A 13,020-nucleotide genomic window follows, 5' to 3' on the forward strand; every position below is an offset into this window, starting at 1 on the left:
TCACAATATACAGTCCTCCAATTTTTGTAACAGTGAATGGGAAAATTTCTATTTTACTTTTACCCGCGACTTCTACGTGAAGTTAATATATTCAAAAACAAATTGTGTGTTCTCAGAATGACGAGCGAGATGTTCTCTCCGAAGCAGCTCTAGGATGCAGTTTGATCGATTTGTATTTATTTATCGATGTATGTAGGTGCATATATTGAAATATATATTATGCATTATGTATTTTCCTATTGTGCTGTTGTTCAGCCAAGATCGTGGGACGCTGTTTGCTTTGGCCCTTTCACGTTCACTGGGTGATTATCGTTAGAATGTCCAATGTTCTTGTATTAATTTATTTTTAACGTAAGTACCTACTGATCTTGAACAACTTGCACATAATAATATACAATTACTAATTATTCCACTATCGAAACAATTATTATATCGTCAATACGCACATACAATTTTATAGAAAACGTTAATATAAATTGGGTCGTATAAAGTTCTACCGAGTGAATGAAATCATTGTTCGTCTAATTTAGTGGATTCAAAAAAAAATATACAATGATTCTATACAATGACATATTAATTAGTAAAGACAAGTAAACTGAAATCAATATTTTTTCATAAAAAATCGCTGTTTCGAAATATATGTTGGATCAATGTTTGGCAGTCTCGTTGTAAAATGTAAAGGGACGAAAAGCACTTAGGGGTGACAGCTGGTGTAGAGATGAAAGTCGGATTAGAGGTTGCTCAGATGAATGGAGGAGCGATAGTTTATTGCTGCGTAACGGTATACAGTTGGTACAAGAGTCAATAATACAGGAGTTATGTTAGGGGTCCGAGGCTCGGTGGAAGAGATGCTATGCGGAGTGGTATAATAATCGCGACTGAGATCTGACTGATGCTAAGATAACCTATCAACTGTGACTCGCTATTGATATACTTACATGAATATTCGGTAAATTGCAAGAGTATTGTTGATGTAGTTTGCAATTGGGAAATCTGATGACCATCGCATTGTTGCAACTTCGAGGCGTTTCGATGACCGCTACAAATGTTTTTTTGGTATGATTCAAACCTAATGAAATATTTATAAAATTTGAGATGGCTCAGAAGGCATTTCGCTTTAAATTACAATACGCAAAAATTGACAACACGACTCGAATCTCTCATTAAATCTCGTAAAACTAATAAAAATAAGCTTTTGCCATTTAATTCTGCATACTATACTAAAGGAAAACACAAAAAAAATGATGACTTAATTAATGACTGAAAATGTCGACGTCTCTTATGCCGGGTCCACACTGGCAACATGTTGCGCGACAACCTCGTTAAATTTTACGATAATTATCATACTTATCGTAAAATTTAACGAGGTTGTCGCGCGACATGTTGCCAGTGTGGACCCGGCATAAGGAGCGCATTTTTTAGTCACGTAGCTCTCACTTTTGTTGCCTGATGTACCCGACCCGTCGAAACCCTTATTCTCCAGAAGAGATCACGTGAGAATATGCAAAAATTCTTTTAATAGAAGAAGTGATGTGCGACTTCAAGATGGTGAAAAACTATAATTTATAGCTATAGTAACTCATCAATATAGTTTGGATCTGCTATTACACTCTTTTTTCTGATACGATCATTCTGTTCACCCTACCATACGCCGTTTCGTGAATAAACACCAACGTCACAGTGAGTCATGATTGGATCGCGAGAACCTGTTCTGGCGGTACGTCCAGCCATCATGAATGGACCGGCATCGTCCACGGCAGCGAGTCATCGGCTACACACTAATGATGCTGCGAGTACCGCAGATATCACGTATTTAAATAACCATTTGACGTATATTTAGATGGACACTTTCCTCCCCGGGCGTGAGACGAGTCATATCACGAGAGAACAGGAAAATTATTGACCGTCATTCAAAAGAAATAATATTATACTCAATTTCCTATACCTAATAACTACGATATGGAGATATTATTTAAATTGACTAGGGAGAAGTTACCAATGTTATTAATAATTGATCAGTCATATTATAATAAATAATTCATTAGAAATCACTCTTGGTTTTTTTTATAGAAAATCATGGTATTGAGTTATTTATTACATTATGTACGTGTTTATTATTCATTTAATAATGCACATAGGTGGGTCTAGGACGATTTGGCACCGGACAACTGGACGCCACGGAATTCGAAAATAAATAGACGCTAGGTACTTATAAGTACTTAAAAAAAATATTCAATATTATTATTTATATTTCAATGATTATACGAGGGTGGGTCAATAATTCCTTAGAAAAAAGCATTAAAACAGTTTATATTTTTGTATTTTTTTTTTATTTCTCAACATAATCTCCTTGGAGCTCAATACACTTGGTTAGACGTTTCTCAATATTTTTTAAACCGTCAGAAAAATAAGTTTTCGGAAGGTCCTTAAAATAAGCATTTGTCCGATCGATGACTTCTTCATTTGAAAAAAAACGTTGTCCACTTAGCCATTTTTTTAAGTTTGGGAAAAGGAAAAAGTCACTGGAGGCTAAATCTGGCGAATACGGTGGGTGGTCGACCAATTCGAACTTCAATTCTTCAATTTTAGCCATTGATCGTAAACATGTGTGAACACGGGCATTGTCCTGATGAAAGAGGATTTTTTTCTTGTTTAAATGAGGCCGTTTTTCTTCAATTTTGTTTTTTAGCTGGTCCAATAAAGATGCATAATAATCCCCTGTTATTTTTTTTCCTTTTTCCAAATAGTCAACGAAAATAATTTCACGTGCATCCCAAAATACAGTAGCCATAACCTTACCAGCTGATTTTACGGTTTTCGCCTTCTTTGGACATGGTTCGCCTTTCGCAATCCACTGCTTTGACTGTTCTTTCGTCTCGGGAGTATAGTGGTGTATCCATGTTTCATCTACAGTCACAAAGCGACGAAAAAATTCATCCGGATTGCGTTGCATGAGCGACAACAGGGCTTTAGAGGCCACCACCCTATTGCGTTTATTGTCGACTGTGAGCAAACGCGGCACCCATCTTGCAGAAATATTTTTCATGCCCAATTTGTCATGTAAAATAGAAATGACGCTACCTTTTGAGATCCCTGTAACCTCAATTATCTCACTCAACTTTAATCTTCGGTCACTTAACACCATATCGTGGATTTTATTGATCATTTCTGGTGTAGTCACCTCTACAGGACGTCCTGAGCGTGGTTCATCCTTTGTTGATGCACGACCACGTTTAAATTCATTTAACCAGTTATAAATAGTTGCAAGTGAAGGAGCAGATATGCCGTAAACTAAATCCAACTCATTTTTTATTTCCTTTGCTGTTAACCCTTTTATATTAAAATGTTTAATAACAGCTCTAACCTCAATTTTCTCCGTTTTCCATTTTTCCATTTTCCACAAGCAAATTTTTTTTTTTAAATGTACGAGAAACACACAACAACCCGACCAATCTGATTGAAACTTCGCAGCATATTGAATCGGTAGTGTCGCTGCATGAAAACAAACCGCTTACAGTACTAGTCGCGCCACCTGTCGGCTTTTCTAAGGACTTATTGACCCACCCTCGTATTATTATGATTTAATAGTTGGTGAGAATGTAAATATGCAGACGTAAACAATGATTTAATCGTGCATATGTTTAAGTTCCAACGAAAGAAGAGTTTTTTATTTTATATAAAGCCTTAGGCATGGTAATTCTCAATCCGCAATAAAGAATACATTATGTTAAGAGTAAAATGAATTCAAACTACTAAGTAGTAGATAGAAACTGATTAAAATACCTCGTCTACACGTGTCTACGACAGTGCGGCGTCCAATTGTCCGGAGGCCAGTCGTCCCATTCCCACATAGGTACAGTATTCATACATTTTTCTAAAAATCTACGGAGTTGGCTGAGTTGATGATGCTAGATATTGGCATGTACCTATGTATGTTGTGTCCCTTATTCTTGATTCGGTTGCGTATATACGTACTTATTCAGAATTTAACTTTATCGTTAATTCAACGGCCTCTAGGTGTATCTTATATCTTTCTAGCGGACATTTTCTACCTTTTGGGTGTCACCGGATGACTAGATTTATCCAGCGATTATCTCTCATTCGTGTTATCTGTCCTGCTCATTTATATATTATTTATTTAGTAAGCTATTTTACATCGCATAGCTCTTATAAAATTACCTATCGACTGGTTGATCTGCAACTAGTTAACTACACTTTTGACCAAACATGAGATTTTGATGGCAATTTGTTATAAAGCATGTTTTCTATACCCACACAAACTCCTCCTAAACCTATAAATAAATGCAGGTGCCAAATTTCCAATATCGTAGTATAATGTAGAAAATAAGATATTTGTAATCAATTTTTAATGCTTGCATCCCTAATTGCTATTGATTAGAAACTTCCTCGGCGAATCAAGGTTATACCTTATATGCAAATTAACCGTAGATACAATTATTTTGTATGTGAATGATGACAAGGCTATTAAATTATATTTCAGGGCTTGTATTATCCATTGTTCACATATTATTATTGTGGTTAAATGACTATATTATATTGTATTAGTATGAAGATTTGTACACAGAATAAATGCGTAATTTTAATATTATTTGTAATTTAAAAGTTAAATGGTTAGGTTCGCGTAAATGCGAACGTGCCAGTCATTTCTTGCGAAATATCTAGAATTCAATTGTTTCCATGCTCGTTTGGATTTTTTTTATTACCATGCAATAATCTAGTACATTTTTTGTAATGCTAATCGCTTTTAGAGATCAGCATTGTCACAATTATTACTCATCACATGAATTCTGCGAATTATCCGGATCCACAATGTATTATTCTGGCAACACAGAAACTCTCAATAAGGCGATGCGTCTGTCAGAATCGAAATAAATCAAAAGGCTATCTCGTCGAGTTGGCGTTTGTTATGTACAACTCCATTTAAATAAAATATTTTTGTTCACTGGCATTTCGAAAGCAGTGCATCTTCGTTATTGTTATTATTGTCTATGAATCATCAAATAAAATAGATCCTGTTGATATTTGCGGATATGAAAATGAAACGAATCTTTATTCAAGGTCGTCGGAAGCATGATTAGTTAATCTTCAACAGAACAAAAACTAAGTACGTATGTACTACAAGATAGTACCTACACAATGATTATCAAAGGGCTACTTACATTCACGTTTTTAAATTAAATTTATTGTTGTAGAATTGATTACACATAATAACTATAACAGTTTTTTTTAAAATGCCAGTGGTCAAATCGCTGCCTTCTAATTGAATCATTATGCAATTTTACTATAACGAGTTTATTGCAATTGATTTTATTCCTACACAATATGGCCGCCATACAGAGAACTCAGAAATAATCGGAACTGAAATACTAACGGGTGTGAAAAACAGGCAACCGATCTCGAGTGTGGATGAGTATGGGATAAACTTAAACACGTGACAAGAATACGATTGTATTTCTTTCTCACAACTGCTCTCGGTTTATGCACTGACGCTCATTTAATATTGGTGTATTTGAAAGTATATAATTTGTGATTCATTTTCGTAGGACACCCACACATTCAAAATGAAGTGTATTGGGATTATATTTATCTGTTCTGGCCGCTATAAATGTTTTATGGTTTTCTTGATATTTTAGTCAGTATTATCGTTGTTGTCGCTAAAGTTAGCCAAAACTTGACATAATACATAATATGTGTAACAAACTGCAAAATGTAATACAGTGTTGAATTGAAACATAGCTACGTTATGTAGGTATCACTATCTTTTGTAATACATGTGATAAATCTATACCTCGATACGATACAAGCATACTTCCATGTGCGAGTGAGGAGCAATCCACACCACGAAGCATTTATTGTCGAGACCCGAAGTTATGAACTGTGTTGAAGCGAGTAGGTACGTGAAGTAGTGAACATATATTTTAATTTTAATATTTTATATAGACTAAATAACGTAAATCTACTAAAAAAAATATTGTTCTTTTGTTTCTGTAAAAAAAACGTTAGAAAATTCCGCATTTGCATTGTTAAATTTACATGGATAAATTTCGAATAAAAACTATTTAAGACATGCGATTAACACGGCACCATAATTAGGAATTATCCATGTATATATATTTAGAGATGACGAGATGATAGAGGTACACAAAGATGTATGCAACATGGTGCAATTAAGATTAAGTAGAGGTCGTTTTCCGCCTATCTTTATCAAACTGCTATACTTAACCAGTCGTTTCGTAATCTTGCAATGCCTTAGTTTGTTGTTCTGTACTAAGTACGTGAACTAATAATGTCTTATCGTTCATGTTACAAAACAAGTATGTTTTTTTGTTTCATTAAGCGTTACGTAACATTGTAACACATGGCAATGTTTTGGGCACGGGTCAAATCTATTTACCGAATAGAGTACCTACCTACACTCACTTACAAGATCATTAATCAGGTTTTTTTTTAATTTATAAAAAAAATTAATACTTTGTTGCCAAGTAACAGTATTTTTTCGTTTTTTTTTTAAATTGAAATTTGTTTGCTTATTGTGTACCTATTTGTGGAGGTTTAAGAGTGGGTCGATTGTTTGGGGCCCGTTTCCGTTGAGTATAACCTTATTCATAGTGGAGAAGCTTAGGAATGCATGTCTACTTTAGACTATGGCAGTTTGAGTTTGTCCAATTATTTTCCTCTTGGACATGCTTACATACCGAAGATAGAAGATATTTTGTGTTTTTTTAATGATTTGACAGTTATTTCCCCTTTGCGGCCCAAGAGCTCAAATTATTCAAATAGACAAATATTAAAAACGGTTTTATAATAACATGTCTTTATTATAAATAAAAAAATATATACTTACTTATATTTTTTTTACATTTATAGTTCAGTTAAGGTGGTTGTGCGTATTAACCACTGGGCAACTAGAACAAAAAACATATTGAACACATAGAAAATAGCAACTAATTTTATATAATTTAACTTTAACATAATATAATGAATTGAAAGGACTTCTAATGAATTATATTTATTTTATGTTACGACTACATAATATAAACAGAAAGACTTACCAGACATATTATTTTGATGTTTTAAATATAGTGTAATCTTTGCTTGAATTCTTTTCATGTGACAGCACTCAAAATATCTAACTTCCGTACATTTAGGTAGAAATCTATTGTAAGCGTTTTTAGATCGTGAACTATATTTTTATCTAGGTACTCGAAACTTAATGGCTATGGCAGCACAAAAATAATAGCTGGTGGTTTAAATTAATCGAAATGAGGTGTCCATAAATGAAGTTACACAATTTCGGTATTTTGTCCCTCCCCTCCAAAGTCACATTTCGTTAAAAAATCTTTTGCTTTCAAAACTTAACCTAAATTACGTAAAATTTCGAACTGTCGAAAATCATCAATTTACGAAAATTTCAAGAAAAAAAAAATTAGACCACATCGTCAAAATCTTCTTTGTAATCTATGGCATCACTTATAGTGGTGAAATCACATATGGACGACCCCTAAGTATGATGCACACATAATTAACTTATGGCGCTTTTGTATCGGCGGATGTTCGGGAAACCCAGCGCCACCTTCACCTTGACGGGAAATCGCTCCATATGGCAACAATCCGCTCAATTATATTTAATTCATAACGATTGTATTTGCTTCTATAGGATACACAATGCAATACAAACAACGACAAATTATGAATCAATTTTAAATCGCTCTATTGTATTCAAATAGTTGAAATCTTTGTGCCGTATCTAACGGACCGATTCGGTTAATAATGTGCCAATTCATATGCGAATTTGTCATAGATAGCATACGTCACTTTACTTGTCCATTGCATTCGCATTTTGACTCACCTACAAATAAATTATTCAGCTTGTTACCAAATTCACGGTCAATATCATTTGCGCATGCGCCCTTATGAAAACAGCAGTTTTACTATTATTTATAAGCATGAATTGATTATCTGAATGGATACTTTGCTCCCTTTTTTATAAGTTGGAAAATTGAGAAGTGTTCAATTCTCTTATTATCCTTGCTCAAATTATTGTGTTCAGAGCCAATGGTTAGCCACTTTCGAGTGTACGAATAAAAGCGTTTAAATCACAATATACACATCTACTAAAGTTTAGAGTCTGCATGCTTTGTCAGCGCCGCCGGCGAAATTTCTCTTATTTTCACAGAATCTACTATTTAAAGCAAAGCTCCGTAATTCGCCACCTGAAATTCATGACCTGTCGTCTACCCTGACGTTACTGGAACACAGGTCATGCCAGATATTTCTACCCAATATAATATACTCAATTTTGCCCTCAATTATATTTTTATCGACCATTTCCGATCCTAATAAGATCATATGGGCTTCCACAGATTTTGTTTTTACGAGAAATGGACGTCAGCCACTTGCTCAACCCAATAATTCCATCACATTGAAATACAATATAAGTATTATGTACTTGCCAGACCCGGGATTCGAACCTGGGACCCACGATGCTATATGCCGACGCATAGGCCGCGCGGCCATCGTGGGCGGTGCATTACATTTTACTAAATTAAATATACGAAAACGAATTCCCAACATACCCACCTTAATAAATAAGGTTTTCAGTAAAATATGGTAAAATGCTTTTAGCCGCTAATAGTGACTTTTCTTAAAAAGTTTATCGTACTGAAACATATGATATACGTACACTGTAGTGTACAGTTATAATATTCCCTTCGCTGTTGCTTGGTAGGTACGTGGCTCATTTAACGATGAATGTATGTACTTAGGTACGTCAAATTGTGAATTTAAAAATAACGTTTTTCACTACTAATAAAATAAATAATGTGCGGTAGGTATATTATATTTTATTATTTATGATATCTATATCATGCGCGGATCGCACACAATCAGATAATATCATATATATAAATTGGCCATACCTACTGATAAAAAAGGTTGTGCATCCACTGCTGTAGATATCTATTATTTAGCGGGCCTAAAGGTTCAAATACACAATATGACAATATAGACTATATGGCACCCTGTGACACAGGACGCCAACGGGTTTTTCGGCATTTATATGACCGATCGTCATAGAGTCTATTTGAGCCATAACCCAACATTTTGAAAAGCTTTATTCTTTTTGAAAAAGAGTATTGGTCGTGGAATATGTAAGTATAATTAAATTGTCAAGACTAGTTAGAAATTCGAATTGTTGTTCTACAGTTTATTTAGTTTAGGTTTAGATGCAGCAAAGATTCTATAATGCGTATATATTTAATAATATGTAATTGTATACTGCTCTTCAGTTTCTTCCTTGTTTCACTTTACCCTGTTATTTCTCCCCCGTTATTATGCCGTTCTCCGATAGCGTTAAGATAGTCCGCCAAAACTAGTAGGTTGTAATTTTCTGCGACCACATCATCTTCTCCATTTAACAATAGCTTCCACGGGAACGCCCCCTCTCTTGGCTTCGTGACCGGCGATGGGAACGCGCCCCGGAATCGTTTTTCCACTAAACAATAATTCGCCCCCTGAGAGCTTTGTCAGCAAATATATACCAAGCTGAGTCATCCTAGTTAAACACCGGTTGAAATAATACTTTTTGTCTATCATTCGTTCATTCAAGTTATTTATATTAATATGTGTATGGCCTAATTTTATTTAAGTATATAATAATCCGTTATATATAATAATATGTATGATTTTCTGTAAAAAATCATTGTATAAACATACCGAATTAGCGTGATTTTCGGTAGTTATGACAGAAAACCATATATATTTCTAGGGGTCCCGAATATTGTTTGTGTGGTTGTTTTAAAAAAAATCTCTACTTTAATTAACTATTTCTTTTATTCAACGAATAATTCACAAGATTTAAGAATATACCGTACCTACCATTCCAATTATTGAACATACATAATTAATTCTGAAAACACTCATGAAATATAAGCCTATAGAAAAAATCTTTTTCGAAAAAAGCAAGACACCCGGCAGGCATCGAACCTGCGTCTCTTGGGTATCGCGCCCTGTGCATTAAATGTATATATTTTCTCATGAGTGTTTTCAGAATTATCTATGTTCAATCTTTACTTTAATTCACGTTAATATTCGTTTATATAGGAGCATATCTCCCGGTATAAGTCAATAATACCATATATTGCTGAAAGATGATTATCAAGATGTATACCACCTTAATTGTAATTCACTGAATTGTCTATGACAATTTTATTCCTGAGAATTTGATATTAGTTAGGTTAGTTAGGTACCATGTTTTTTATCACACCGAGAGTAAAGGATTATGTCGTGTACATTAATATAAAATTCATTTAAATAATATTTTCTAAACATTCAAAGACATGATCTTAACTATCTGTCTGCCATCAAAAAACCTCTACTTCTACTATTTTAGCTGCGAAGTTGAAAACAAAACATCTTTCATGATGCAAATTTTGGCATAGCTAGCAAGCGATAAGTTAATTTTGAATTTTGTCGTGTCACTTTTGATTACTTTTCTTCAACTTATTTTCACATTTAAATGAGTTATTTATTTAATATTTTAGTGGAAAGTTTTTTTAACTGAACCGTTTAAGATAATCTCCAGTTTTTTTTACCGTTTATAATAAGCCAGCATGTACCCATGTCTTTAAAGTTTTCAGCGTTTAAGGGTTAATTTTCTCTCGCCGCCTGCAATCGCTTGGTCGCTGATTTTGGGTCACGATAGCTGTTATTATTAATCTCTCACGCGGTGCACAGCCTACGAAGATGGGAGACTGGGAAGCGTGGTGGCAATACTCTGCCGATGGGCGGTAGAGAGTCTCGCTCGTGATTGTGGGCGGCGATTCGCAAAGATTCTGCCTCACGACCTGATCGCATCGCTTCATCTCCTACTACACTTCCGCCTAACACTTTAACCACTATGCCAGTGGCTAACAACTTGATACCTTCTTACCGTTTATTCGCAACTTTGATGAAATCTCAATAAACACTGTCGGCTCTGTAAGACTCTTATCTGGTAGTAAGTCCCTAGGTACATATTACTGTACTAGTTTATCTCTTATGTATCTTCTAATATATAAAAATTAATATTTGTGTGTTTGTGTGTTTGTGTGTTTGTTTGTTCGTATTGAATGCGCAGCCATACCGTTCATCCGATTGCGATAAAACTTTGTCAACTTATTGCTTGCACTTGCGCGAAGAGTATAGGCTATACTAATATATAAAAATGAATGTCTGTCTGTCTGTATGTCTGTCTGTCTGTGTGTCTGTCCCGTATGCGTTCCTATACCATTCATCCGATTAAGATGAAATTTTGGTAAGTGGTTGTATGCACACCCATAAAGGTTTCTGAATTAGAAAAATCATCATATTCTTCTTCTTCTATTCTATATTTTTCTATTCGTATGGTTCCTATACCATTCATCCGATTGCAATGAAATTTTGGTAAGTGGTTGTATGCACACCCATGAAGGTTTCTGAATTAGAAAAATCATCATTTTCTTCTTCTTCTTCATTCTATCTTCTTTTATTCGTATGGTTCCTATACCATTCATCCGATTGCGATGAAACCTTCGTCAGTTGTTGTGTTAACACCCGCAAAGGTTTCTTAAATAGTACAACCATCTTTTTCTTCTTCTTCTTCTTCTTCTTCTTCTTCTTCTTCTTCTTCTACTTCATTCTATCTTCTTTTATTCGTATAGTCCCTATACCATTCATCCGATTGCAATGAAACCTTCGTCAGTTTTTGTGGTAACACCCGCAATGGTTTTTGAATTAGTACAACTATCTTCTTCTATTCTATATTCTTCTATTCGTATGCGTTTCTATTCCATTCATCCGATTGCAATACAAATTTCGTCAGTAATTGTGCCAACACCCGCGAAGGTTTCTGAATTAGTACAACCATCTTCTTCTTCTATTCTATCTTCTTCTATTCGTATGCGTTCCTATACCATTCATCCGATTGCAATGAAACTTTGGTGAGTTGTCGTGCGCACGCCTGCGAAGGTTTCTGAATTAGTACAACCATCATCTTCTTCTTCTATTCGAATGCGTACCTACACCATTCATCCGATTGCAATGAAACTTTGGTGAGTTGTCGTGCGCATGCCCACGAAGATTTCTGAATTAGAAAATCATCTTCTACTTCTATTCGTATGCGTTCCTATACCATTCATCCGATTGCAATGACATTTTGATCAAGTGTTGTGCCCTTGCCCGCAAAGGTTTCCGAATTAGTACAATCATCTTTTTCTTCTTCTATTTGTATGCGTTCTTATGCCATTCATCCGATTGTGATGAAATTTTGACCAGTTGTTGTGCGCACGCCCGCAAAGGTTTCTGAATTAGTACAACCATCTTTTTCTTCTTCTATTTTTGTATGCGTTCTTATGCCATTCATCCGATTGTGATGAAATTTTGACCAGTTGTTGTGCGCACGCCCGCAAAGGTTTTTGAATTAGTACAACCATCTTCTTCTTCTTCTATTCGTATGCGTTCCTATACCATTTATCCGATTGCAATGAAACTTTTGTGAGTTGTCATGCGCATGCCCACAAAGATTTCTGAATTAGAAAATCTTCTTCTTCTACTATTCGTATGCGTTCGTATACCATTCATCCGATTGCGATGAAACTTGCACGCCCGCAAAGGTTTTTGAATTAGTACAACCATCTTCTTCTTCTTCTATTCGTATGCGTTCCTATACCATTTATCCGATTGCAATGAAACTTTTGTGAGTTGTCATGCGCATGCCCACAAAGATTTCTGAATTAGAAAATCTTCTTCTTCTACTATTCGTATGCGTTCGTATACCATTCATCCGATTGCGATGAAACTTTTGGCAGTTGTTGTGCGCACACCTGCGAAGGTTTCTAAATTATTATTATTATATAAAATACAAAGTTTGTTGTTTGTCTGTTCCATCTAATTTTGTTTTTTTTTTACAACATATTAATAACATTAATAACGTTTTCATATTTTGGATTCGATTTTAATTTAGTGTTCTTATGTTTGACCTTT

General features: G+C 34.7%; 1 protein-coding gene across 2 annotated transcripts in view; it reads left to right on the forward strand.

The window, feature by feature from the left end:
• The window catches only part of MICAL-like (protein), a 342,544-nt gene that overhangs the window by 294,894 nt on the left and 34,630 nt on the right, over positions 1 to 13,020 (forward strand). The gene's annotated exons all lie outside the window — the stretch shown is intronic.

The sequence above is a fragment of the Rhyacophila brunnea genome, unplaced genomic scaffold (assembly GCF_057557595.1).
Source record: "Rhyacophila brunnea isolate RB1 unplaced genomic scaffold, BYU_Rbru_1.0 scaffold_7, whole genome shotgun sequence".
NCBI classification, from domain to species: Eukaryota; Metazoa; Arthropoda; class Insecta; order Trichoptera; family Rhyacophilidae; genus Rhyacophila; species Rhyacophila brunnea.